Source organism: Chlorocebus sabaeus, chromosome 2 (assembly GCF_047675955.1).
Source record: "Chlorocebus sabaeus isolate Y175 chromosome 2, mChlSab1.0.hap1, whole genome shotgun sequence".
Classification (NCBI taxonomy): Eukaryota; Metazoa; Chordata; class Mammalia; order Primates; family Cercopithecidae; genus Chlorocebus; species Chlorocebus sabaeus.
Window position 1 is genome coordinate 57,632,144 of NC_132905.1, and position 26,126 is coordinate 57,658,269.

Sequence of the window (26,126 nt, forward strand, 5' to 3'; positions counted from 1 at the left end):
TGTAACGTGTGGATGACACAGAAGGGCAGCTCCCAGGAAAGAAGAGATCCTAGGCAGATACACACATAGGTGTCTAGTGAAATTATCTACTGAAATTAATTATAAATTTTCTGAACATGTGTTCAGAAGCTCTGAAACCTCTCACTTGCTACCCAGCAACTTCTTCACATCTTCCATTTCCTTTTATTTTATTTTATTTTTTGAGATGAAGTCTCACTCTGTCACCAGGCTAGAATGCAGTAGCACAATCTCACTACACCCTCTGCCTCCCAGGTTCAAGTGATTCTCCAGCCTCAGCCTCCCAAGTAGCTGGGATTACATGTGTGTGCCACCACAGCCGGCTGATTTTTGTATTTTTAGTAAAGACAGGGTTTCATCATGTTGTCCAGGCTGATCTCAAAGTCCTGACCTCAAGTGATCCACCCACCTCAGCCTCCCAAAGTGCTGGGATTACAGGCATGAGCCACTGCGCCCGGCCACATGTAGTTTATTAATGTGTCCTGCCCCAGCTAGTGGGAAATGGCGGTAAAGCAGGTATTGTAAAACTTTGGCAACCTGGAGGTTCATTCTGCTTTTTCTGAGACCTTATATTATCTTGTTACAGGAACATGACATAGAAACAACTCATGGTGTGGTCCGCGTCACTATAAGAGGCTTACCCAAAGGAAACAGACCAGTTATACTAACGTATCATGACATTGGCCTCAACCGTATGTATTTGATTTTACACCTTCCCTTCTTATCATACTTGATCTTTGTATATTAAAAACCAAACAACAATAATATTCTAATAGAGCAGAGGTTTTCCCCTCTCTGTGGTAACCTTCCCTCCTTGTTCATTTGTTAATGGTATAAAGTTCCTGGGAAGTGTGCAGGGGAATATATTTTGGGGATCCTGGAATCATATCTCGCCTTCATGTCTGCTAAAGGATTGAAGATTATACAATGAATTGCTTAAGAAAGTAGAACTCAAATCCATGTTTTCAAGCCTGTACTTTGTTTTTTTTGTTGTTGTTTGTTTGTTTGTTTCAGGTTAGAAAATTCAGAGTTGGAACTTAACTTTGTTGTGAGCTCTTCAATGAATTAGTAAAAGAGTTCTTGCTAGAGTCTGTCACCAGTGACTTTAAGTGGACTTTTCTAGATGGTAGTGTAAGATTCTGGCCCCAGCCATGGACACACAGAGTCTGCATACATGTGTTTTCTTTCACGCTGCTCTGGCTTTCATAAATGCCCTGCATTTGAGGCTACGGTTGAGTGTTAAAGCTTTTGTAGCTGCCTTGGCATGAGAAGTGATTTAAGCAGGTGTACAAAGAGGGTAGAAGTGGAAGCAGCAGCCCCTCCCTGCACCCTGGCAATTTTGCCGAGAGGCAAACTCCCATGAGGTGAATGTGAGCAGCTCAGAACATTCACTCTACCTGTGCTCTTGGGATATAATCAGTGTCTCTTTGTGAGATAGAGGAATAATGTCCATGAGAAATGACAGCATTATGGGTGTAAGATTATTTTGTGCAATAATCGGAAGCCACCAAACATTAACAAAGTAATTTCTACTTTGCAGACATTATTTAGAATTGAGAATTATTTTCAATATGTATCTCAATATGAGATGTCTTATATTCAGCCTTTAGGGCAGCTTGAATCAGACAGATTGTTCAGACACCTCACTTTGGTGGATTGGTGGTTAAAAAGCAGTGAAAGGAGGTGATGATAGGCATTGACTTAGTGGAGGAAAATTGAGGAGATACGGAGAGCCTGTGACTTATGGGTATTTTTATTCTTATAGATAAATCCTGTTTCGATGCATTCTTTAACTTTGAGGATATGCACGAGATCACCCAGTACTTTGCTGTCTGTCATGTGGATGGTCCAGGCCAGCAGGAAGGTGCACCCTCTTTCCCAAAAAGGTAAGGCCACAAAAAGATCATCTGGGAGATAAGCACTCAGAGCAACTGGCTGAGCTCCAATGGGAGAAGTGGTTTGTGCTTTCCTTTGATTTTATTACAGTCTATAGGTTATACTTATTGACCATCCATCCTCATATTTTCTCTTCTTGGGCTGAGAGGACTGGTATTTACAGTTTTTTTGGGGAAACTGTATGTTTTCCCATATCCAGGAATGGCTCTCCATAGCAGGTGCCTGCTTTCCTGTAATCTCAAGGCATAAGTGTCTGGAACACCTACTTCTCACTGTCTTTATCTTTCCCTTCCTTATCTATTTGAAAGCTGTCATTTTTTAGCCAGACGTGGTGACTCACACCTATAATCCCAGCACTTTGGGAGGCCAAGGCAGGAGGATTGCTTGAGCCCTGGAGTTCAAGACCAGCCTGGATAGTGGGCCGAGTGCGGTGGCTCATGCCTATAATCCCAGCACTTTGGGAGGCCAAGGCAGGCAGATCACGAGGTCAGGAGATCAAGACCATTCTGGCTAACATGGTGAAACCCCATCTCTACTAAAAATACAAAAAATTAGCTGGGTGTGGTGGTGGGTGCCTGTAGTCCCAGCTACTTGGGAGGCTGGGGCAAGAGAATGGCCTGAACCCGGGAGGCAGAGCTTGCAGTGAGCCAAGATCGAGCCACTGTACTCCAGCCTGGGCAATGGAGCAAGAGACTCTGTCTCAAAAAAAAAAAAAAAAAAAGAAAAAGAAAAAAAAAGACCAGCCTGGATAACATAGGAAGACCTTGTCTCTACAAAAAAATTTAAAAATTAGGCAGCCAGGCATGGTGTCATTCACCTGTGTTCCCATCTGCTTGGGAGGCTGTGGTGGGAGGATCACTTGAGCCCAGAAGATTGAGGCTGCAGTGCCTGGGTGACTGAACAAAACCCTGTCCCCAGAAACAAAACAAAACAAAACAAAACTGTCATTTTTGTGTCCTTCCTCGAAACTCCCAACTACCTAGGTCCAAATTCAGGTCCTCCTGAGCTTTCCTGGGAGCATCTCCCCATCCTGATAATGGAAATTTGACTATCTGTGTAACTATTTATTCTGAGAGGCTGTCCTGGCAGATAGAGGTGTGGGCCGATTGATTGGCTTTGGCACTCTCAGTTTCCTCCTACGTCTGCTTTGCAGGGCAGAGTTACAGGCTCCCTACCTGTTTGTTCCCTGGACGGTGTGCTTATCGAGAAGACCTTAGGAGGAGTGAGCGCACACACTGTGGAATGCTAATTCTTCTCCTCTCCTTTCACTCATCTCCAGAGCTGCCTTTGGCCAGTGACTGCTGGGAAATAGACAATTGCAGACAAATAATAGCTAATACTTAAATAGTACTCAAACCATGTTCCAGACACTGCTTTAAATGCTTTACATTTGTTAACTCATTTACTCCTCATAACCTTATGGGATAAGTTTACTATTATTCCCATTTTATAAGTGAGGAAACTGAGGCCCAGAAAAATTAAGTAACATGGCTAACATTACATAGCAAATAAGTGGCAGAACTAAGATTTGAACCCAGACAGTCTGGTGCCAGAATCTGTGCTGTTCTGACTCTATAATGCAAATTGGCCAGTGGTCAGTTTATATCCAGCAAGATTTGGATCCAGTTCCTTTTTTCTATTTTGTGCACAAATGGTTCCACAGCACACCATCCCTTAAGTGTTCAGGCAGAGGCAGGCTGACTTCCCTGTCAGATATAGAACAGATACTGCCTCATATATAAGTGGTCATCTTAGGATCAATTCCATCTTCAATTCTGTAATCGCTTTTTTTTTTTTTTTTTTTTTTTTTGAGATAGGATATTGCTTTGTTTCCCAGGCTGGAGTACAGTGGTGTGATCATGGCTCACTGCAGCCTCAACCTCCTGGGCTCAAGTGATCCTCTCATCTCAGCCTCCCTACTAGCTGGAACTACAAGTGTGCACCAACACGCCTGGCTAAGTTTTAGATTTTCAACACGTCCAGCTAATTTTTGTATTTTCTTTTTCTATTTTTTTTTTTTTTGAGACGGAGTCCCACTCTCTCACCCAGACTGGAGTGGCGAGATCTCCACTCATTGCAAGCTCCACATCCCGGGTTCATACCATTCTCCTGCCTCAGCCTCCCAGGTAGCTGGGACTACAGGCACCTGCCACCACTCCCGGCTAATTTTTTGTGTTTTTAGTAGAGACGGGGTTTCACCGTGTTAGCCAGGATGGTCTCGATCTCCTGACCTCGTGATCCGCCCTCCTTGGCCTCCCAAAGTGCTGGGATTACAGGCGTGAGCCACCGCGCCCAGCCAATTTTTGTATTTTCTGTAGAGACAGGGTTTTGCCCTGTTGCTCAGGCTGGTCTCAAACTCCTGGGCTCAAGCAATCTGCTTGCCTCATCCTCCGAAAGTGTTGGGATTACAGGCGTGAGCCAACGCTCCCAGTCAGATGCTTACTACTTTTCTAAGAATTCTGATCTGGGTCTGTTCCTGGGCTTGCTTGAACATCTTAGGATCAGATGGGTCATACTATGAACCAAATTCAAAAACAGTAAAATAACCATGCCAGACACAGTGGCTCACACTTGTAGTTCTAGCACTTTGTTAGGTTGAGATAGGAGGATCACCTGAGACCGGGAATTCAAGACCAGCCCTGGCAACATAGCGCGACTCCATCTCTACAAAAAATTGAAAAATTAGCCAGGCGTGGTGGCACACGCCTGTAGTCCCAGCTACACAGGAGACTGAGGCAGGAGGATAGCTTGAGCCCTGGAGTTCAAGGTTATAGTGAGCTGTGATTTCACCACTGCACTCCAGCCTGGGTGACAGAGTGAGACCATGTCTCTTAAAAATTTAATAATAAATTTTTAAAAATAACTATATTATTCTATGCCTAAGTGAAACAAATAGGCATTCATGCTAGGGCTTGTAACTGTGTGCCCATAACTAGAAAACCTTTGTTTATTTTTGCATTTAGTTGTCTAAATATAGCAGTAGACCAAGACCCACTTACTGAGTTGACTCTTACTGCCAGAGGTTTACTGAGCCTGGACTCCAACTGAAGTGATTGTTAGAGGTTTGGAAATACCCTAAGAGAGAACCGTGTTACTAATTCTTTTCATGTGGCACCCTCTGGTCCCAAGGGCTGCTCGTTAGGATATAGAAACAGTGGATTCTTTTACTTTCTCCTTAGCATGGCAGTTGTAGAGATTTACACAATATGCCACAATCATTTTCAGGTACCACATCACCTCCTTTGAGCCTTTGGTAAAAGGAAATGCTTTTATCTAAGACTTCTTTTTTTTTTTTTTTTTTTTTGGAAGGGGGCAAAATTTCGCTCTTGTTGCCCAGGCTGGAGTGCATTAGCGTGATTTCTGCTCAATGCAACCTCCACCTCCCAGGCTCAAGCGACTCTTCTGCCTCAGCCTCCCGAGTAGCTGGGATTATAGGCACGCACCACCATGCCTGGCTAATTTTGTATTTTTAGTAGAGATGGGGTTTCTCCATGTTGGTCAGGCTGGTCTCGAACTCCTAACTCAGGTGATCTGCCCACCTCGGTATCCCAAAGTGCTGGGATTATAGGCATGAGCCATTGTGCCCAGCCTTTTATCTAAGACTTCTGTACCTTTCCAGCTGTTCTAGTAACTGGGAATTGTGAGTACTTTCTAATTCAGGAGATATCCTTCTGGATTTCAGGTATCAGTACCCCACAATGGATGAGCTGGCCGAAATGCTGCCTTCTGTTCTTACCCACCTAAGGTAGGTTCATTCTGTAGTCTTTCGTGCAGTTTTTATTGACTTTCTATGGTGAATTCTTTAGTGTCTGTTTCAGAGGATACGATGGTTAGGAAAACAATAGTCACTGTCCTTCTAGAGCTTAGTGGGGTAACAAGTAAGCAAACAAATAATAAAGTTTTATAAAATAAGTCAGTGGGGGTGTTGTGATAGAGAATAAGGGCAGGATCTACATTAGTAAGGCTAGTGAGGGAATTCCTCTCTAGGAAGGTGGCACATACGCTGAGACCTAGAAGATTTAGAAATCTACCTTGAGCTGGGCCCAGTGGTGGGAAGATCACTTAACGACAGGAGTTTGAGGCTACAGTGAGTTGTGATCCCACCACTGCACTCCAGCCTGAGTAACAGTGACACCCTGTATCTAAAAAATAAAAATAAAGCTGTTTAAATTTTTTCTAAAGGGTTCATCTCACTATGAAGAGAATGCTTTGGAGAGGAATCAGAGAGAGAAAGCAGGGAGAACAGTTAAACTTAACAATAGTCCAGGCAAGAGATAATGAAAGCATAGTATTGGATGCTGCTGTTGGGGATGATTGAAGTAGATAGTAGTAGATAGATGGATATATTCTGGAGGTGGACTCCACTGACTTGCTGATGGGTTGGATACTGACAGTAAGCTACCAAGGATAACTCCCAGGTTTCAGTTTTATATATATATGTATGTGTGTGTGTGTGTGTGTGTATGTATATGTCTGTGTGTGTGTATATATGTGTGTGTGTGTGTATATATATATATACACACACTACTTTTTTGTTTTTTGTTTTTTTTTTTTTGAGATGGAGTCTGATTCTGTTGCCCAGGCTGGAGTGTAGTGGTGTGATCTTGGCTCACTGCAACCTCTGCCTCCCAGGTTCAAACGATTTTCCTGCCTCAGCCTCCCATTTAGCTGGGATTATAGGCGCAGGCCACCATACCTGGCTAATTTTTTTTGTACTTTTAGTAGAGACAGGGTTTCATCATGTTGGCCAGGCTGGTCTTGAACTCCTGACCTTTAGTGATCCACCCGCCTTGGCCTCTCAGTCCTGGGATTATAGGCGTGAACCACCGCCCCCAGCCTTAGTTATATTTTATTTAACCATTAAAACCAACTTGAAAGTAGGTTGTGGGATCCTTGTTGTTGTTGTTTTTGAGACGGAGTCTCACTTTGTCACCAGGTTGGAGTGCAGTGGCGTGCTCTTGGCTCACTGCAGCCTCTGCCTCCCAGGTTCAAACGATTCTCCTGCCTCAGCCTCCTGTTTAGCTGGACTACAGGCGCACACCACCATGCCTGGCTAATTTTTTGTATTTTAGTAGAGACGGGGTTTCACCATATTGGCCAGGATAGTCTTGATCTCCCGACCTCGTGATCCACCTGCCTCAGCCTCCCAAAGTGCTAGGATTACAGGCAGGAGGATTACAGGCATGAACCACTGCACCTAGATGGGATCCTTGTTTTTTTTTTTTTTTTTTTTTTTTTTTTGGAGACGGAGTCTCGCTCTGTCGCCCAGGCTGGAGTGCAGTGGCCGGATCTCAGCTCACTGCAAGCTCCACCTCCCAGGTTTATGCCATTCTCCTGCCTCAGCCTCCCGAGTAGCTGGGACTACAGGCGCCCGCCACCTCGCCCAGCTAGTTTTTTTTGTATTTTGTAGTAGAGACGGGGTTTCACCATGTTAGCCAGGATGGTCTTGATCTCCTGACCTCGTGATCCACCCGTCTCGGCCTCCCAAAGTGCTGGGATTACAGGCTTGAGCCACCGCGCCCGGCCGGGATCCTTGTTTTATAGATAGGAAAGGAACCGAGGCTCAGAAAGTTAGGGAAAAGGAAAAAAGCACTTGACCAAATTCTCACGTCTAATAAATATCAGAGCCAGGATTTCAACCCAGGTTGTATGCTTTCAATTATGCAGTGCTGCCTCCAAATGAAATTGACTCTGTCATTTGTCATTATGTCCTATTCACAGCCTGAAAAGCATCGTTGGAATTGGAGTTGGAGCTGGAGCTTACATCCTCAGCAGATTTGCAGTAAGTATATAGAGGATTAGCCTCAACATGCTTGAGGCACTGCCTGGGTCACAGCTATTATGCTGTGTTAAATGACCAGGCAGTATTCTGGGACTTATGTCAATTTTTCTGTAACTTCTGTCAGCTTTAGATGCAGGTTGTATAAAGCCTTGCTTTGTACTTATAATACTTGAAAAATCACAAATGGAGACAGTACGTCATCAATAAAAAGCCATTCCTAGATGCTGCTTATAATGGAATTTTGTACAGCCATTAAAATTAAGTTTACAAAAAGCTTTATAATGATATATGGTTTGCATACATTATAATGTTAACAAAAAAGTTAGAATAGAATAGAATATGACAAAACGTAAAGTTTGTCATAACTGTAGGAAAGGACTGGAAGAAAATGTACCAAAAAATAGTAATGGATTGATGTGTGGTAAGATAATGTGAAATTTTATTTTCTGCTTTTTATAATTTCTCTGCTTATCAAATTTTCTACAGTGAATGTAATCACTGTAGTAAGAGAAAAAAAGTAGGGTAGGGGCTGGGCGCAGTGGCCCACGCTTGTAATCCTGGCACTTTGGGAGTTTGACGTGGGCAGATCACCTGAGGTTGGGAGTTCGGACCAACCTGGCCAACATAGTGAAACCCCATCTCCACTAAAAATACAAAAATGAGCCAGGCGTGGTGACGGGTGCCTGTAATTCTAGCTACTTGGGAGGCTGAGGCAGGAGAATTGCATGAATCCTGGAAGCCAAGGTTGTAGTGAGCTGAGATTGCATCACTGCACCAGCCTGGGCAGCAAGAGTGAAACTTTGTCTCAAAATAAATAAATTAATTAATTAAATAAGCTAGAGAGCTAGAACTCGTTTTAAAGAAATTTTTTTTTTTTTTTTTTGAGACAGAGTCTTGCTCTGTCACCCAGTCTGGAGTGCAAAGGCACAATCTTGGCTCTCTGCAACCTCTGCCTCCCAAATTTAAGTGATTCTCCTGCCTCAGCCTCCTGAGTAGCTGGGATTACTGGCGCCCGCCAATGCTCCTGGCTAATTTTTGTATTTTTAGTAGAGATGGGGTTTCACCATGTTGGTCAGGCTGGTCCCTAACTCCTGACATCATGATCCTCCCCTCTCACCCTCCCAAAGTGCTGAGATTACAGGCGCAAGCCACTGTGCCCGGCCAGAAATTATCATCATTATTTTTTTCAATACCTCCTCAGTGATAGGAGAGTCTTCTGAGGATGATATAAACTGTTCACGTGGTTTTGGGGGAAAAAAAAAACAACTTTGGAAGCCCCTGTTGAGAACAAAGATATATGAGTGTGGAGCAGCTGCTTGTGCCAACGGCACTTTCCCGATGAGACAGATCCACCATGAGTTGAACAACTGCATATAGATCTTTGCAAGGCAAGATAATTTGATAGTAAAATAAGTAATTTGATAGTAAAACCAGAAACTGGTTTCCAGATGCTAAGTCAGATTTCAAGAGCTATTTTTCCACATGTTCTCCTTCTTTGTAGTTTTACTTTCAAATGTGAGGCATTAAGGCATGTAAGAAAGAATTGATCAATCATGTTCCAACTATTTAGAAGAACTGTGGGAGTGTAGCTTTCATACTGTCGTCTTTGCCTCATCTTTCAGCTCAACCATCCAGAGCTTGTGGAAGGCCTTGTGCTCATTAATGTTGACCCTTGCGCGAAAGGCTGGATTGACTGGGTAGCTTCCAAAGTGAGTACCACATGAAGGTGTCCATCGGCTCATCTTCGCCCATATCAGAACAGCTTACCAATTTTTCATTGAGGTATATATACAGTTAAGGGTAAAAATGTTAAGTATACAGCTTGAAGACTGTTTACATATAAAATCACCATCCAATCAAGATACTTCAGAATGTTCCCAGCTCACTAGGGGATTCCTTTGTATCTTTTCCTAATTGATACTTCTTCTCCTTCCCAGAAATTACCTGTTCTAACTGTTGCCACCAGAGATAAGTTTTATCTGTTTTTAAGCAGTTTCATCTGTTAAATTGGAATCGTAGCTTTTTTTTTTTTTTTTTTTTTTTTTTTGAGACGGAGTCTCACTCTGTCACCTAGGCTGGAGTGCAGTGGTGCAATCTCAGCTCACTGCAACCTCCGCCTCCTGGTTCAAGCGATTTCTCTGCCTCATCCTCTCGAGTAGCTGGGACTACAGGTGTGTGCCACCACGCCCAGCTAATTTTTGTATTTTTAGTAGAGATGGGGTTTCACCATTTTGGCCAGGCTGGTCTCAAACTCCTGACCTCGTGATTCACCCACGTTGGCCTCCCAAAGTGCTGGGATTACAGGCGTGAGTCACTGTGCCCGGCCAAAAATGTATTCTCTGTCTGGTTTCTTTCATTCATCACGGTGTTTGTGAAACTCATCCAAGTTGTGTGTAGCAGTAGTTCTAAATTACAATTTGGGCCAGGCGCGGTGGCTCATGCCTGTAATCCCAGCACTTTGGGAGGCTGAGGTGGGCGGATCACTTGAGGTCGGGAGTTCGAGACCAGCCTGACCAACATGGAGAAACCCCATCTCTACTAAAAATACAAAATTAGCCGGTGGTGCATGCCTGTAATCCCAGCTACTCGGGAGGCTGAGGCAGGAGAATCACTTGAACCTAGGAGGCGGAGGTTGCAGTGAGTCAAGATCGTGCCACTGTACTCCAAGCCTGGGCAGCAGACAAGACTGTCTCAAAAAAAAAAAAAAGCCAGTTGTGGTGGCACACGTCTGTGGTTCCAGCTACTCGGTAAGCTGAGGTGGGAAGAATGCTTGAACCCAGCAGGTCGAGGCTGTAGTGAGCCATGATCATGCCATTGGACTCCAGCCTGGGTAACAGAGGCAGACCCTGTCTCGAAAAAAAAAAGAATCTGGCTGGGCATGGCGGCTCATGCCTGTAGTCATAGCACTTTGGGAGGCCAAGGCAGGAGGATCGCTTGAGTCCAGGCGTTTAAGACCAGCCTTGTCAACAGAACAAGACTTTGTCTCTACAAAAATGTAAAAGTTGGTATGTGCTTGTAGTCCCAGCTACTCAGTAGGCTGAAGGGAAAGGATTTCTTGAACCCAGGTGTTCAAGGCTGCAGTGAGCCACGATCATGCTACTGCAATCCTGCCTGGGTGACAGAGAGAGACCTTATCTAAAAAAAAAAAAAAAGCTTTATTGATACTCAAACCATGAGATTCAATAAGTTGATATCTAGGAACTTATTTGAAAGGTAGTTAGTGATCTTTAAAAAGATTTAAAGAGGGCAAAGTATGGTGGCTCACGTCTGTAATCCCAGCACTTTGGGAGGTCGAGGTGGGCAGATCACCTGAGGTCAGGAGTTCGAGACCAGCCTGACCAACATGGTGAAACCCTGTCTCTACTAAAAATACAAAAATGAGCCGGACGTGGTGGCACACACCTGTATTCCCAGCTACTGGGGAGGCTGAGGCAGGAGAATCACTTGAGCCCAGGAGGCAAAGGTTGCAGTGAGCCGAGATTGTACCACTGCACTCCATCCAACCTGGGTGACACAGTGAGACTCCATCTCAAAAAAAAACCAAACAAAAAAAGGATTTAAAGAGATGGATAATAATTTTTTTTTTTTAATGTAACACCTATATTGTGCTTACTATGTACCAGGTACTGTTCTTAAATGTCTTTTTTGTTTCTTGTTTTTTGTTTTTTGAGACAGAGTTTCACTCTTGTTGCCCAGGCTGGAGTGTGCAATGGCATGATCTCAGCTCACTGTACCCTCCGTCTCCCGCATTCAAGTGGTTCTCCTGCCTCAGCCTCCTGCGTAGCCAGGATTACAGATGCATGCCACCACGCCCAGCTAATTTTTGTATTTTTAGTAGAGACGGGGTTTCACCACGTTAGTCAGGCTGGTCTCTAACTCCTGACTTCATGATCTGCCCATCTTAGCCTCCCAAAGTGCTGGGATTACAGGCGTGAGCCCCCGCGCCCAGCCAAATGTTTTAGATATACTTAACCTTTTCATCCTCAGAACAATCCATTGGTACTATTACTATCCTACAGAGAAATTATTTACTTAAAATTACATTGCTAGTAAGGGGGTTGCAGACCCAGAATATTCATTAAAGCATTGTTTTAATGCTTTAAAGCATTCATTAAAGTGGGCGGATCACTTGAGGTCAGGAGTTCAAGACCAGCCTGGCCACCTGGCCAACATGGTGAAGCCCATCTCTACTAAAAATACAGAAACGTAGCCAGGTGTGGTGGCGCACAGCCTGTGGTCCCAGCTACTTGGGAGCTGAGGTTGGAGAACCACTTGAACCTGGGAGGTGAAGGTTGCAGTGAGCCTGGATTGCGCCACTTCACTCCAGCCTGGGTGACAGAACAAGAGAACAAGACCCGGTCTCAAAAAAAAGAAAAAAAGAAAAGAAAAGAAAACAAACAAATGATGTCTTTTGTATTGTTTTTTCGTAATTTTCTGTGATAAGCATATTTTTATTGAAACCGTTAAAATATTCTAGTCACCAGCAAACTGCAATCTAAATATCCATTTCTTCCTATGTTTACATTTTTGAGAAATGAGGTGTTTCTTAGCTGAAACACATTAACAGTGCTATTGTCAGATGCTGTGGAAATTCCTTCTCTCAGCCTGCCTTATTTAAAATTTGTCCTGGCTGGGTGCAGTGCTTCACACTGCTAATCCTAGCACTTTGGGAGGGTGAGGCAGGAGGATTGCTTGAGCTCAGGAGTTCAAGACTACCCTGGGCAACATAGTGAGACCTTGTCTCTATAAAAAATTTAAAAATTAGCCTGGTGTGGTGGTGCACACCTGTAGTCCCAGCTACTTGGTGGCTGAGGCCAGAAGACACTTGAGCCTGGGAGGTCAAGGCTGCAGTGAGCTATGATGGCGCCACTGCACTCCAGCCTGGATGACAGAGCAAGACCCTGTCAGTCAATCAACCAAACGTGTCCTAATTCTTACTATGTGGGTACAATTCTTTTTTTTTTTTTTTTTTTTTTTTTTGAGACGGAGTCTTGCTCTGTTGCCCAGGCTGGAGTGCAGTGGCACAATCTCAGCTTGCTGCAACCTCCACCTCCTGGGTTCAAGTGATTCTCCTGCCTTAGCCTTCCGAGTAGCTGGAACTACAGGCGTGTGCCACCATGCCTGACTAATTTGTATATTTTTAGTAGAGACGGGCTTTCACCATGTTGATCAGCCTGGTCTCAAACTCCTAACCTCAGGTGATCTGCTGGCCTTGGCCTCCCAAAGTGCTGGGATTACAGGTGTGAGCCACCACGCCCGGCCTGATTTTCTAGTTCATAACCTGTGCATCACTGATAACCTATACAAAGATTTCGGGACTTCTTTCTGGGACTGTATGATCCTACTCCAGGCATAGCCATGTCTGTTTCCCTCAGTGCCTCTTCTCCATGCCTACCCCCAATTCAGTACTTCACCCCGATCAGCAGTACGAGTTCAGCATAAAACCAAGGAAGAAGGCTCAACAGGAATCAGCAACATAATTTGAGTTGGAAATTTTTCTGAAAATAGACTACAGTATGTGGATTTACACAGATTGCTGCATTTATTAGACTATGAGATGCATCATTTTGAAATGGGAAAAATTAGGAGAAAAATGTTTAAAACTCAAGAACATTCTGTAAACAACTCATTTCCTCCTACTTCCTGAAATGAAGATAGCAAAAATGAGAAGAAAGAGAAAAAAATTGTTTTTGTCTCTTGGAAGTCATGGGAGTGATTGTTAGTCCTCATCAACCAGTGTAAATACGGAAATACAGACAGGAATAAAATATCAAACAGCCATGAGGTCTAGGTCTCAGGCTTTCAAAGAAGGAATGTTCAGTGTCTCTTCCAGTCTCCTGTTTCACAGCAGGCTTTATTATAACCCTGGAAAGGAGACAGCTTTTTCTGATTTGTTTCTCATCTCTGTGTTTCTTTGAAACCATGAAAATGTATAACAATGAATTGTGGGGTTTTTCTCTTTTTTTTGAGACGGAGTCTCACTGTGTTGCCCAGGCTGGAGTGCAGTGGCACAATCTCGGCTCACTGCAAGCTCCGCCTCCCGGGTTCACACCATTCTCCTGCTTCAGCCTCCAAAGTAGCTGGAACTACAGGCACCTGCCACCACGCCCAGCTAACTTTTTTGTATTTTTAGTAGAGATGGGGTTTCACCATGTTAGCCAGGATGGTCTCGATCTCCTGACCATGGTCCGCCCATCTTAGCCTCCCAAAGTGCTGGGATTACAGGTGTGAGCCACCGTGCCCGGCCAAGGGTTTTTCATTTGTTTTTTAAGAGATAACATATATAATAAAGTGCATTCATTTTAATTGGGTAGCTTGATAAATTTTTGCATCTGCTTACATTCTTAACACAGAGTTTTTATCTTTTCAGCTCTCTGGCCTGACAACCAATATTGTGGACATTATTTTGGCTCATCACTTTGGGCGGGTAAGTACCTGTTCCACCCAGAAGAGCTGTGTTTATTGGTTTGCATGCAAATTCTTATTTTACCTCAGGAAAGAAGGGTTACCTTAGAATTTACCTGACCCTAGTAAATAACAGTTCCAATGTAGTCTGAAAAGTATGTGGCCCTGCAAAGGTGACTGTTGACATGTGGAGCTATGAGAGAAGATAGCATCTCCTGCTACCTGTTCCTGTAAGTAGCATGCCATCTGTTAATGTTTGACATCATGTGCCTCCCCAGACATCTTTAGAGCCATTAGGAGGTCTGGGAAAGGCTTCACAGAAATAGACATTTCAGGGGGGGAAACCGTGAAATAATAGTGCTGAAAGAAGCTTAGAGATTATCTTGTTCAAGCCCCATGTTTTTCAACTGGTGAGGAAAACGAAGTCTTCACAGAAAGTGGCAGTTATCGTGTACATAATTGCTGGGTAGGGGAGGGAGCTTAACTGGTAGGTGAGGGGGACCCTTCAAAGGGAAAAGTGAGTTGGGTGACTGACAAAGGAGTGATGGAGTAAATGAGCAGTGAGGTCAGAGAGCTGTGAGGTGTCTGGAATGAGGAGACGAGCGTGGGTGCTCCATTGTAATCTGCTTAATTTAAAATACTATCTGAAGGAAAATGGCAGATGGGAAGAAAACTGCTAGTTTTTTTCCTTTCTGAGTACTGATTATTTATAAGTACTTTAGATTTGCAAACCAAGTTGCTTTTTACATGGTTCTATTAGTCTGATTTTAAGATAGGGAAACCAAAGACCAGAGAGGCCACATAACTTGCCACCACTGTCTAGATGGTAAGTGTGGAGCTAACATTTGAATCCAGGTCAGGCTAAGTCCGAAGTTCATAGTCTTTTATTTCATCATATTTTTATCAAAGTTACAAATTCACATATATTTTAGAGTAGAGAAGTTCTACAGGGCTTATTACAAAGAATCTGTCACCTATCCCATATTCTGCTTTTTAGTGGCAACCACTTTAATTCTTCCAGCTGACTCCTTTGGGTTTTGCCTCCATCTTGCCCTCTCTTTAATTGAGGTAATTCTTATACATAGTGTAATGCACACATCCTAAGTGCATCTCAGTGACCACTTACTGATGTATAGTTTCTTGTAACTACCACCCAGAACACAAATAAAACATTTTCATCACCCCACAAAGGTTTACTCATTATCCTTTCCCACTCAATAATTCCCCACCCCAAACAAGGTTTTCACTATTCTGTTACCTCCATAGATTAATTTTGACTGTTCTTAAACTTCATATAAATGGAATAACAGAGTGTTTACTTCTCTGAGTCTGGCTTCTTTTGCTCAACATACTATCTTGAGATTCATCCATGTCATTCCATGTGTCAGTAGTTCATTCTTTTTTATTACTGTGTAGCAGCAGTTCATTGTATTAATATACTACAAATTAGGGGTCGGGTGCAGTGGCTCCACATCTGTAATCCAGCACTTTGGGAGGCCGAGGTGGGCAGATCACTTGAGGTCAGGTGTTTGAGACCAGCCTGGCCAACATGATGAAACTCCGTCTCTACTAAAAATACAAAAATTAGCGGGGTGTGGTGGCATATGCCTATAGTGCCAGCTACCTGGGAGGCTGAGGCAGGTGCCCCATAGTGGGACCCTGTCTTTATAAAAATTCAAAAATTGGCTGGGTGCCATGGCTCATACCTCTAATCCCAGCATTTTGGGAGGCCAAGGCAGGTGGATCACCTGAGGTCAGGAGTTTGAGTTCAGCCTGACCAACATGGAGAAACCCTGCCTCTACTAAAAATACAAAATTAGGCTGGGCATGGTGGCTCACACCTGTAATCCCAGCACTTTGGGAGGCCCAGGCGGATCACAAGGTCAGGAGTTCAAGACCAGCCTGGCCAACATGGTGAAGCCCTACCTCTACTAAAAATACAAAAAAATTAGCCAGGTGTGGTGGCACACGCCTGTAGTACCAGCTACTCAGAAGGCTGAGGCAGGAGAATTGCTTGAACCCAGGAGGCAGAGGTTGCAGTGAGCCAAGATTGCACCATTACACCCCAGCTCTGGGCGACAGAGCAAGACTCCATCTCAGGAAAAACAAACAAACAAAAAATTAGCCTAGTGTGATGGTACATGCCTGTAATCCCAGCTACTCAGGAGGCTGAGGCAGGAGAATTGCTTGAACCCAGGAGGCGAAGGTTGCATTGAGCCAAGATCGTGCCATTGCACTCCAGCATGGGCAACAAGAGCAAAACTCTGTCTCAAAAAAAAATTTTTTTCAAAAATCAGCCGGGCTTAGTAGCACATGCCTGTGGTCCCAGCTACTTGGGAGGCTGTGATGGGAGGATCACTTGAGCCCAGAGTTCGAGACCGGCCTGGGCAACATAGCAAAAAGAAATACTACTTCATATAGGCCTCTGAGGGGAAAGCTAAGGCCAGTATTTAATAATTTCCAAAAAGCAAGAACCTCCTCACTATATATAGAGAGTTATATATATATATAGAGAGAGAGAGAGAGAGAAATATATATATAATATATATATTTTTAGTTTATAACATATATATAAATTAAACATATATATATGTTTAATTTAAAACATATGAGGTCACAGTGGATTTTCATAAGTCTTATTTTCGTAAGACTGAAGAGTTCATTAACATTTAAGCATCCAGGCTGGTCTGAAGGTAGGGAATTATCTGAATTGATTGTTCACAGTTAGTTATAGATTGAATTCCCTGTTCTACTCTTTCCCCTTTCTCACTACTGCTCTTGACCAGTCAAAAAGATAATAAAAATTAAAAATAAATTTTAAAACATGTAAGCAAGTTAATGCTTGTATTACTTTGAAATGGAAACAAACATGGTTTTTAAACATGAATAATGTTCAATTCACCAATAAGAGAAATAAATTAAAAATACGTTTGTACTAGCAAGGATGTGGGAAGACAGGTAGTGTAAATAAATGAGATAGCTCTATATATCCGGATAAGGAATGATCTTTACCATACTTTACAAGGAAAAGCAAGTGTAGAACAATGTCTAGAGGACTATAATTTGTGTTTTTAAAAACATGGGAGTCTGTTTATTTGTTTGTTTGTTGAGACAGGGTCTTGCTCTGTTGTTTGGGCTGGAGTGCAGTGGTGCCATCTTAGTTTACTACAGCCTCGACCTCCTAGGCTCAAGCCATCCTCCTCCTTCAGCCTCCTGAGTAGCTAGTATTACAGGCATGTACCACCACACTAAGCTAGTTTTAAAATTTTTTGTTGAGATGGGGGTCTCGCTATGTTAACCCACGCTGGTCTCAAACTCCTGGCCTCAAGAGATCCTCCTGCCTCAGCCTCCTAAAGTGCTGGGATTACAGGCATGAGCCACCACACCTGGCCTATCATTTGGTATTAACTTTTCTTATAATATCTTTAGAATGAGACTGGGGCTCTCACAAAGTTTTCTAGTAGTGATTCACGTACCCTTCAGTTTCAGGTAGACTCTTGTCAGTTTCCAACTGTATTCTGGGTTCATTTCATCCACATGGTTGTGAAAATGTGAAGAAAGTTTTCCATATCTCTATTTCTCTAACAAGTCTTGGTCACCAGTAAACTTTACACATTGCCCTGGATTAACAGATTTCTTAATTATCCCTGATATTATTTCTTTCCTCCAATGCAAGAATTTTCCTTTCTGCTTAAAACTGCTTAATGATGTATGTGTGTATGCACACACGTATTTACATGTATGCTTATGTACTCAAGAATCTGGCAACTAGCTCTGATGACATCTGAGAAGGCCAGCAACAGAGTGACCATTAAACAGTGGGTGGTGGAGAGGGAGACTTTTCACTATATAGACCATTTTGTTTCTCTCGTATTTTATACCTTCAAAAGTATTGGTAATAAGATTAAAATAAATGAGCCAGGCACAGTTGAGTGTGCCTGTTGTCTCAGCTCCCCAGGAGGCTGAAGCAGGAGGATCGCTTGAGCCCAGGAGTTCCAAGCTGCAGTACATTATGATAGTGCCTGTGAATCTCCACTGCACTCCAGCCTGAGCAGCATAGTGAGTCCCCATCTCTGAAATAAAATTTAAAAGATTAAAATAAATAATGAATTACTAAATCAATAAAGTGTCATAAACGCAATGGAATATATAATTATACAGTGTATAATATTAAATGGTGGTACATATAGATAGGTAATACGCTGATTATATCATTGAATATATAGATAAGTTAATTGCACAGATTTATGGTTATTAGAAGAAATGCAGCCAGGTGCAGCAGATCACTTGAGGTCAAGAGTTCAAGACCAGTGTGGCCAACATGGTGAGACCCTATCTCTACTAAAAATACAAAAAAATTAGCTGAGCATGGTGGTGCATGTCCCTCATCCCAGCTACTCAGGAGGCTGAGGCAGGAGAATTGCTTGAACCCGGGAAGTGAAGGTTGCAGTGAGCTGAGACTGCACCATTGCTCAGCCTGGGTAACTGAGCAAGACTCTGTCTCATAAAAAAAGAAAAGAAATGTTACGCTCCATTCATTTTACACTTTGTGGTTTATATGTTTCTATAACTTTTCTTACTTAATCTTTAAAACAGCCTTGTCAGATAGCTGGTTATTGTCTTCATTTTATAGTATCTCCGTTTTTGTGAAGAATTGCAGAACATTAAAAAAACACACAAAGAAATCAGGGTTCAGAGTGATGAGGTGACCCTAAGTTCCACAACTAGTACTTGAATCCTTTGCTGCCCTCATCTGACACAGAATATGGCACTGAACCAGTCTGATGCAAATCATCAGCCATTCAGCCTACGAGCACATCAGTAGTCCCCAGGCTCTGCCCCAGTTCCCATCATGAGCTGCACGATTTGACTCGTGGTAATGAAAATGCAAACCAAACAAGATGGACTTATTCTGGAGCTCAAAAGCTTGCCCACGTCTTCTTTAAATTGTTCTAGGAAGAGTTACGGGCCAACCGGGACCTGATCCAAACCTACAGAAAGCATATTGCCCAAGACATCAACCAACACAACCTGCGGCTCTTCTTGAATTCCTACAATGGGTATAGTTTTTTCCCATTTCTTCACTTAAATGTAAACAGCTCTAAAAAGAGGAGGGCGGGAGAAGGAGAGAGGACTGTATCTAATATTGGGACGAGCTTCTCTGAGGTGAAAATGTGAGCCCCTTCTGGCTTTCTAGAAACATGGACAAAGATTGAGGAAATGGATCAGCTGTAACTTAACCAAAGTTATACAGCCAGTAAGGAGTGAAGCCAGATTTTGAACCTTGTCTCTCTAGCTCTTTCCTCTATATAACAGAGCCTCCCTATTTTTAGTTGAAATCAGAAAGATTAAGCCCTGTGCTAAACTCAGTTACAAGGAAAACACCCCTCCCTCCTCCTCAAAGTGTAAGTCATTCTCTTAAGGAATTTATTCCTGTAAATTAAACACTTAGGGCCGGGCGCGGTGGCTCACGCCTATAATCCCAGCACTTTGGGAGGCCGAGGCAGGCGGATCTCAAGGTCAGGAGTTCAAGACCAGCCAGGCCAACATAGTGAAACCCCATCTCTACAAAAATACAAAAATTAGCCAGGCATAGTGGTGGGCGCCTGTAGTCTCACCTACTTGGGAGGCTGAGGCAGGAGAGTCACTTGAACCCGGGAGGCGGAGATTGCAGTGAGCTGAGATCGCGCCACTGCACTCCAGCCTGCGTGACAGACTGAGACTCTGTCTCAAAAAAATAAATTAATTAAACACTTAGGACTTGAGAGTTTCAGTGGTGTTGCTGTTGAGTGTTGGGGCTGTCTCCTTGTAGCATCCCAAAGAGTCCTTCAGGGTTAAGCCAGGAGCCTCCTTCCTGCTCCGTACCAGATGCCACTGAAGTGGCGACTCAAGAACCAAGTCACAGGCCTCTTCCCTTCTCAGGTGTGAAGAAAAGATAGTTTCACCTTCCTTGATAAATTTTGGTGTTTATGACCAGAAAATAACCTGAGTTGCTATGACTTTACCCAAAAAGGGCATTGCTTCTGCTTTGTTTTTCTAGACGCAGAGACCTGAAGATTAAAAGACCCAAACTGGGCCAAAATGATAACCAATCAAAAACTTTAAGGTAAGTTCCTCAGTTTCCTCAGCTGACTTGCCAAATATCTTTGCCTTTCATAGACTAATTTGGTGTTCAGTGGAATTTATGTGCCTATTTGCTGAGTGACTCCTCTTACTTTGCCTACCTAGGTGTTCTACGTTACTTGTGGTAGGGGACAATTCGCCTGCAGTTGAGGCTGTGGTAAGTATGTCCTCATGCTGTGAAGATGAATGAGATCAAAATGTAATAAGACGTATAGGCCGGGTGCAGGGGCTCACGCCTGTATTCCCAACACTTTGGGAGGCTGAGGCAGGAAGATCACTTGAGCCCAAGAGTTTGAGATTAGCCTGGGCAACACAGTGGGACCCTAACTCTACAATTTTTTTAAAAAAATTAGCTGGCGTGGCCGGGCGCGGTGGCTCACGCCTCTAATCCCAGCACTTTGGGAGGCCAAGGTGGGCGGATCAAGAGGTCAGGAGATCGAGACCACCCTGGTTGACACGGTGAAACCCCCATCTCTACTAAAAATACAAAAAATTAGCCAGGCATGGTGGCAGGCACCTATAGTCCCAGCTACTCGGGAGGCTAAGGCAGGAGAATGGTGTGAACCCAGGAGGCAGAGCTTGCAGTGAGCCAAGATCGTGCCACTGCACTCCAGCCTGGGCAACAGAGCGAGACTCCATCTCAAAAAATAAAATAAAATAAAAATTAGCTGGCATGGTGACAGCCTGTAGTCCTAGCTACTCTGGAGGCTGAGGTAGGAGGTTTGCTTGAGCTCAGGAGGTCAAGGCTGCAGTGAGCCATGATTGTGCCACTGCACTCCAGCCTGGGTGACAGAGTGAGACCCTGTCTCAAAAAAAAAAGTATGTAGCACACTGCTGACACACTAGAAACAGTCGGTAAATACTAGTTTTTGTTCTTTCTGATTGCACATATCAGGGTTTGCTCTTTGACATACATTTTGGAAAATTAATTCATCATTAGATTTCATTAGATGGGATCAGTTTTTTTCTTGATTGCTTTGTGTTGTGTAGTTCACTTTGTGGCAAGTAGTACAACTAAACACCGTTTACTTATTGTCAGATTTCTGACAGCCTCAGCCTTTAATCTGGAATAGATTACCACCATAAATCCAGCAGGCTGGAAGGCCACCTCTGCCTCCTTCTGAAGGACATAGCACATGGATAAAAATGATATATGCTCATTGTAGAAAATATGAAAAAAATTTAAAAATAGAAGGATGAGGGGAAAATCATGATCCTATTACCTAAAGACAGAGTATTATTTTTTTGCCTTACGTAGACCTGATTATATTAAATATACAAGATTTGGGGGCCTGACTTAACACTATTGATAGCATTTTTCCATTACAGAATCAGTATCTCTGTAGGTTTACCATTATTTAACTTTGTTCTCATGTTGATTAATTCCGATTTTGCACTATTAATGTTACTGTTGGCCAGGTGCGGTGGCTCACGCCTATAGTCCCAGCACTTTGGGAGGCTGAGGTGGGTGAATCACCTGAGGTCAGGAGTTCAAGACCAGCCTGGGCAACATGGTGAAACCCCGTCTCTACTAAAAATACAAAAAATTAGCTGGGTGTGGTGGCATGCCCCTGTATTCCCAGCTACTTGGGAGGCTGAGACAGGAGAATCGCTCAAACCTGGGAGTCAGAGGCTGCGGTGAGCCAAGATCGCACCACTGCACTCCAGCCTGGGTGAGACAGAGAGACACTCTGTCTCAAAAAAATAAATAAAAATAAAAATAATGATACTGTTGGACATCCTTAGAAAATCTTTGAATCTTTTATTATTTCCTTGGGATGGATTTCCAGAAGTGGGATTAATGTGTCCAAAATTATAAATCTTTACAAAGTCTTTCATACATTTTGCCAGGTTCCTTTCCAGAAATAATACACCAGTATATTGCCACCAGCACTGTATAAGCATGCCTGTTTCACTGCACACTATCTAGCATCTAATCTTTTTTTTATTAGTAGTTAATTTGATAGGTTAAAAATAGTATCTCACTGTTTTAATTTGCATTTATTTGATTACAAATGAAGTTGATAGTTTTTCATATGTCTTATTATGTGTTTCCTACAGCATATATAACTTAACTAAATATCTCTGTGAAATTACTTGATTTATTTGCCCTAAATAAAGCAAAATATTATGGAGTAAAGCTTTTTGGAAAGGAAGTCTAACAAATAATCAGAGGTGTAGACATAGTTGAGAAGGTTTGTAGAGTGGGGAAATGTTTGTAGGGTGAGAACATGCAGATGTGAAAGGATACATTCGCATCTCCCTGAACTGTCCTGTAAAACACTCCATGTCTGGTGTGAAATACATGGCATGACTTCCCATAGAGGCCAATAATGCTCAGTTCCCCTTCCTCAAAAAACATTCCCCAGAGGTAAAAAGGTTATAGAGGTGACCCCAATTTATCAAGAAGGAACTTTATAAAGGTCACTGTTTGCTGGCTAAAAAGGTGGAGATACATGCTTCTAAACTATCAAAAACATTTTTAAATGAACATATATACTTAATATAGGAAAATATTTTTAGAAAATATCCTTAATCAGAATTTCCTTACAATGCTAAATATTTCTGTTCATCTTGTATCTAGTTATTTGCCTTTTTAAAATTTTGTGGACTTAAAGCAACCTCTGCAGTTATTTTTCAAGACTGTATTAATTTGACCATATAGATAAGGGCTCTTCCTCTTTCTGATTTCCACACCTTCAGTGTTTATGAGAATTCTGCAACCCTGTCTATACCACAAGTAGATGCTCTTTCATATGCAGTCAAACCTAGTTCCTCTGCCAGAGCATTTTATCCCACAAGTGTGTAGGGATTAAGAGGAATATCCATGCATTGAAGAGCAAAAAGAAACTCTACAAATTCTAGTCATTGTCAGTAACTATTTTTGCTTACTTATTCATTCAACATCATATTTTGAACATCTCCTATTTACTCTGCTATGAAGAATATGAAAATGAGTAAGACTGAGTGCATTCAGGCAGCCGGGGAGAGAGTAGATGTCAAAAAACAGTGGTTGTGGCTCATGCCTGTAATCCCAGCACTTTGGGAGGCCGAGATGGGTGGATCACCTGAGGTCAGGAGTTCAAGACCAGCCTGGCCAACATGGCAAAACCCTGTCTCTACTAAAAATACAAAAACGAGCTGGGCGTGATGGCACACACCTGTAATCCCAGCTCCTTGGTGGGAGAATTGCTTGAACCCAGGAGGCGGAGGTTTCAGGGAGCTGAGATCGTGCCACTGCACCCCAGCCTGGGTGAGAGAACAAGACTCCATCTCAAAGAAAACAAAACAAAACAACAACAACAACAAAAACCCACAGTGATTGTGGTTGGTCTACTAGGTATCAAGACTTCTTATATAATGTAGAAATTGCAAAGTAGTGAACCAAGGAAAGCATGATTGATTATATTAAATCCAGATTTGAGAGTTCATTCTTCCAGAAAATATTTATAGTCTATCTACTATATTCTAAGCACTGTACCTAGCAGTTAGGGATCCAGTTTTTAAATTCTACGTTTTAGAGTTAATGCACATTCTGTAGTGAAAGGGTACATTCGTTTGTCACTGTCTGCATTGTCCTTTGTATAGAGCAAATCAAAACTCCGATTTGGTGATCCTGACTTTTATATTTTCCCTGATTTTAGAAGAGTTTTGTATACCCCCCACCCGCAATCCCCAGAGTAAAAGTTCATCTGGATTACTGGGTCTTGCTTAGGTAATTTTAACCACTGCTTGCTGCTACTGCAGTCTATCATGTAGGCCACTGCTCTCCTAAAACAACTCAAATCCTGTCACTTCAGACACCTTCTGTGGCATCCTGCCTTCCACAGTCAGCTCCAGCCTGTGCCCCAGCCTCACCTTCAGTCAACCTCACCTCACACTTGCCTCGGTAGCTGTTGTGTTCCCACCCCTGGGGCTTTGCTTATGCTTTCGCCTTGATTCTGGAAGCCCTCAAGCACTCACCCTTTCCCTTTATCTACCTGTAGAAATCCCACTTCTTTCTGTGTTCACTCAGCTCAGTTGTGAAGCATTTGCAGTGGTTTCATTTTGCTTTGTATTACATATTTCACCCTGCTGGTTCCAGATTCTAAGCACAGGTTTTACATGTATGTTCTTAGCAAACATATAAACGGAGAGATCCAGTTGATCAAAATAGCTGTAAAACAATGCGGAAAGGAGAGATTGTCTCCCCAGAACATTTTCTTTGAGATCTCTGCCTTCATGAACACAAGGGTGCAGGATATCAGACATGTGAATGCACAGGGCCACGATTCTTAATTAAATGACTCCATGAGAGAAAAATGAGAAGAGTTCAACATTGGACTGGATAGCCAAAGACCTTGAGATGGAAAAGAGTGAGGATATAAAGAATGGCAAACCCACTAAGGAAAGAGGTGAAAAGTGAGGCAAGGGAGGTGCCCAGGGCTTAGCCGTTAGAACTAGTTGTGCTCAGAAGCCATTAAAGAGATTCCAGCAGGAGAGGACCCACGGTCCAGTCCATTTTTCAAAGAAGTAAGGTAACCTACTTTCATGTTATATAGCTAGTCAGTAGGAAGACTTAGATTCAGCTTGTAGTTTTTTAAAGACACATAACTGATTCAGAAAATTAGATAAGTTAAATTTTTAGATCTGCTCAGAAATATCAAAGTATATCATATAAATATATCTCCCATTATGTATTTTGGTAATCTCTTTGGCTGGTTCAGCCTTCTGCAAACTGAGCTGTTGATCTTGCAAGATCATTCTCATGCCGAGCTATTTCATTTTTTTTCCCAGCAACTCATAAAATTATTTTCTCCTTTTTTTTAAATTTTAGGTTGAATGCAATTCCCGCCTGAACCCTGTAAACGCAACTTTGCTAAAGGTAATGTGTCTTCTTCCCTCACTTCCAACCCTTATATATGCTTTAGATTAATCATTGGAATAATTGCCGAGAAAGAAGCAAAGCTTCCCTCTCTTTGGTTATCTCATTCTCTTCTTTTTTTTTTTTTTTTTGAGACAGACTCTTGCTCTGTCACCCAGGCTGAAGTGCAGTGGCTCGATCTCGGCTCACTGCAACCTCCACCTCCCGGGTTCAAGCGATTCTCCTGCATCAGCCTCCTGAGTAGCTGGGAATACAGGCGCCCACCACCACCCCCAGCTAATTTTTTGTATTTTCAGTAGAGACGAGGTTTCACCGTGTTAGCCAGGATGGTCTCAGTCTCCTGACCTTGTGATCCATCCACCTTGGCCTCCCAAAGTCCTGGGATTACAGGTGTGAGCCACCACGCCCAGCCTTCATTCTCTTTTTGAAATTATGCTTTTGGCCAGGTGCAGTGGCTCATACCTGTAATCTCAGCACTTTGCGAGGCTGAGGCAGGTGGATCATGAGGTCAGGAGTTTGAGACCAGCCTAGCCAATATGGTGAAACCCCGTCTCTACTAAAAATACAAAAATTAACCGGGCATGGTGGCACATACCTGTAGTCCCAGATACCTGGGAGGCTGAGGCAGGAGAATCACTTGAACCCGGGAGGCAGAGGTTGCAGTGAGCTGAGATCACACCACTGCACTCTAGCCTGGGCAACAGAACGAGACTCCATCTCAAAAATAAATAAACAAGTAAAATAAAATAAAGCTTTTTTCCTGAATATGTTCTCATTGTAAAACATTGCAAAAAAGAGGAAAGGATATGGAATAAAACAAATTTAAATTATTGCCGGGTGTGGTGGCTCAAGCCTGTAATCCCAGCACTTTGGGAGGCCGAGACGGGTGGATCGCGAGGTCAGGAGATCGAGACCATCCTAGCTAACATGGTGAAACCCCGTCTCTACTAAAAAGACAAAAAACTAGCCGGGCGAGGTGGCGGGCGCGTGTAGTCCCAGCTACATGGGAGGCTGAGGCAGGAGAGTGGCGTAAACCTG

The 26,126-nt window shown here is 43.0% G+C and overlaps 1 pseudogene; it reads left to right on the forward strand.

Annotated features, from left to right (window-relative positions):
* The first annotated feature begins 5,243 nt into the window (after positions 1-5,243).
* LOC140709519 (protein NDRG3-like) overlaps positions 5,244-26,126 on the forward strand; it is a 29,472-nt pseudogene continuing 8,589 nt past the window's right edge.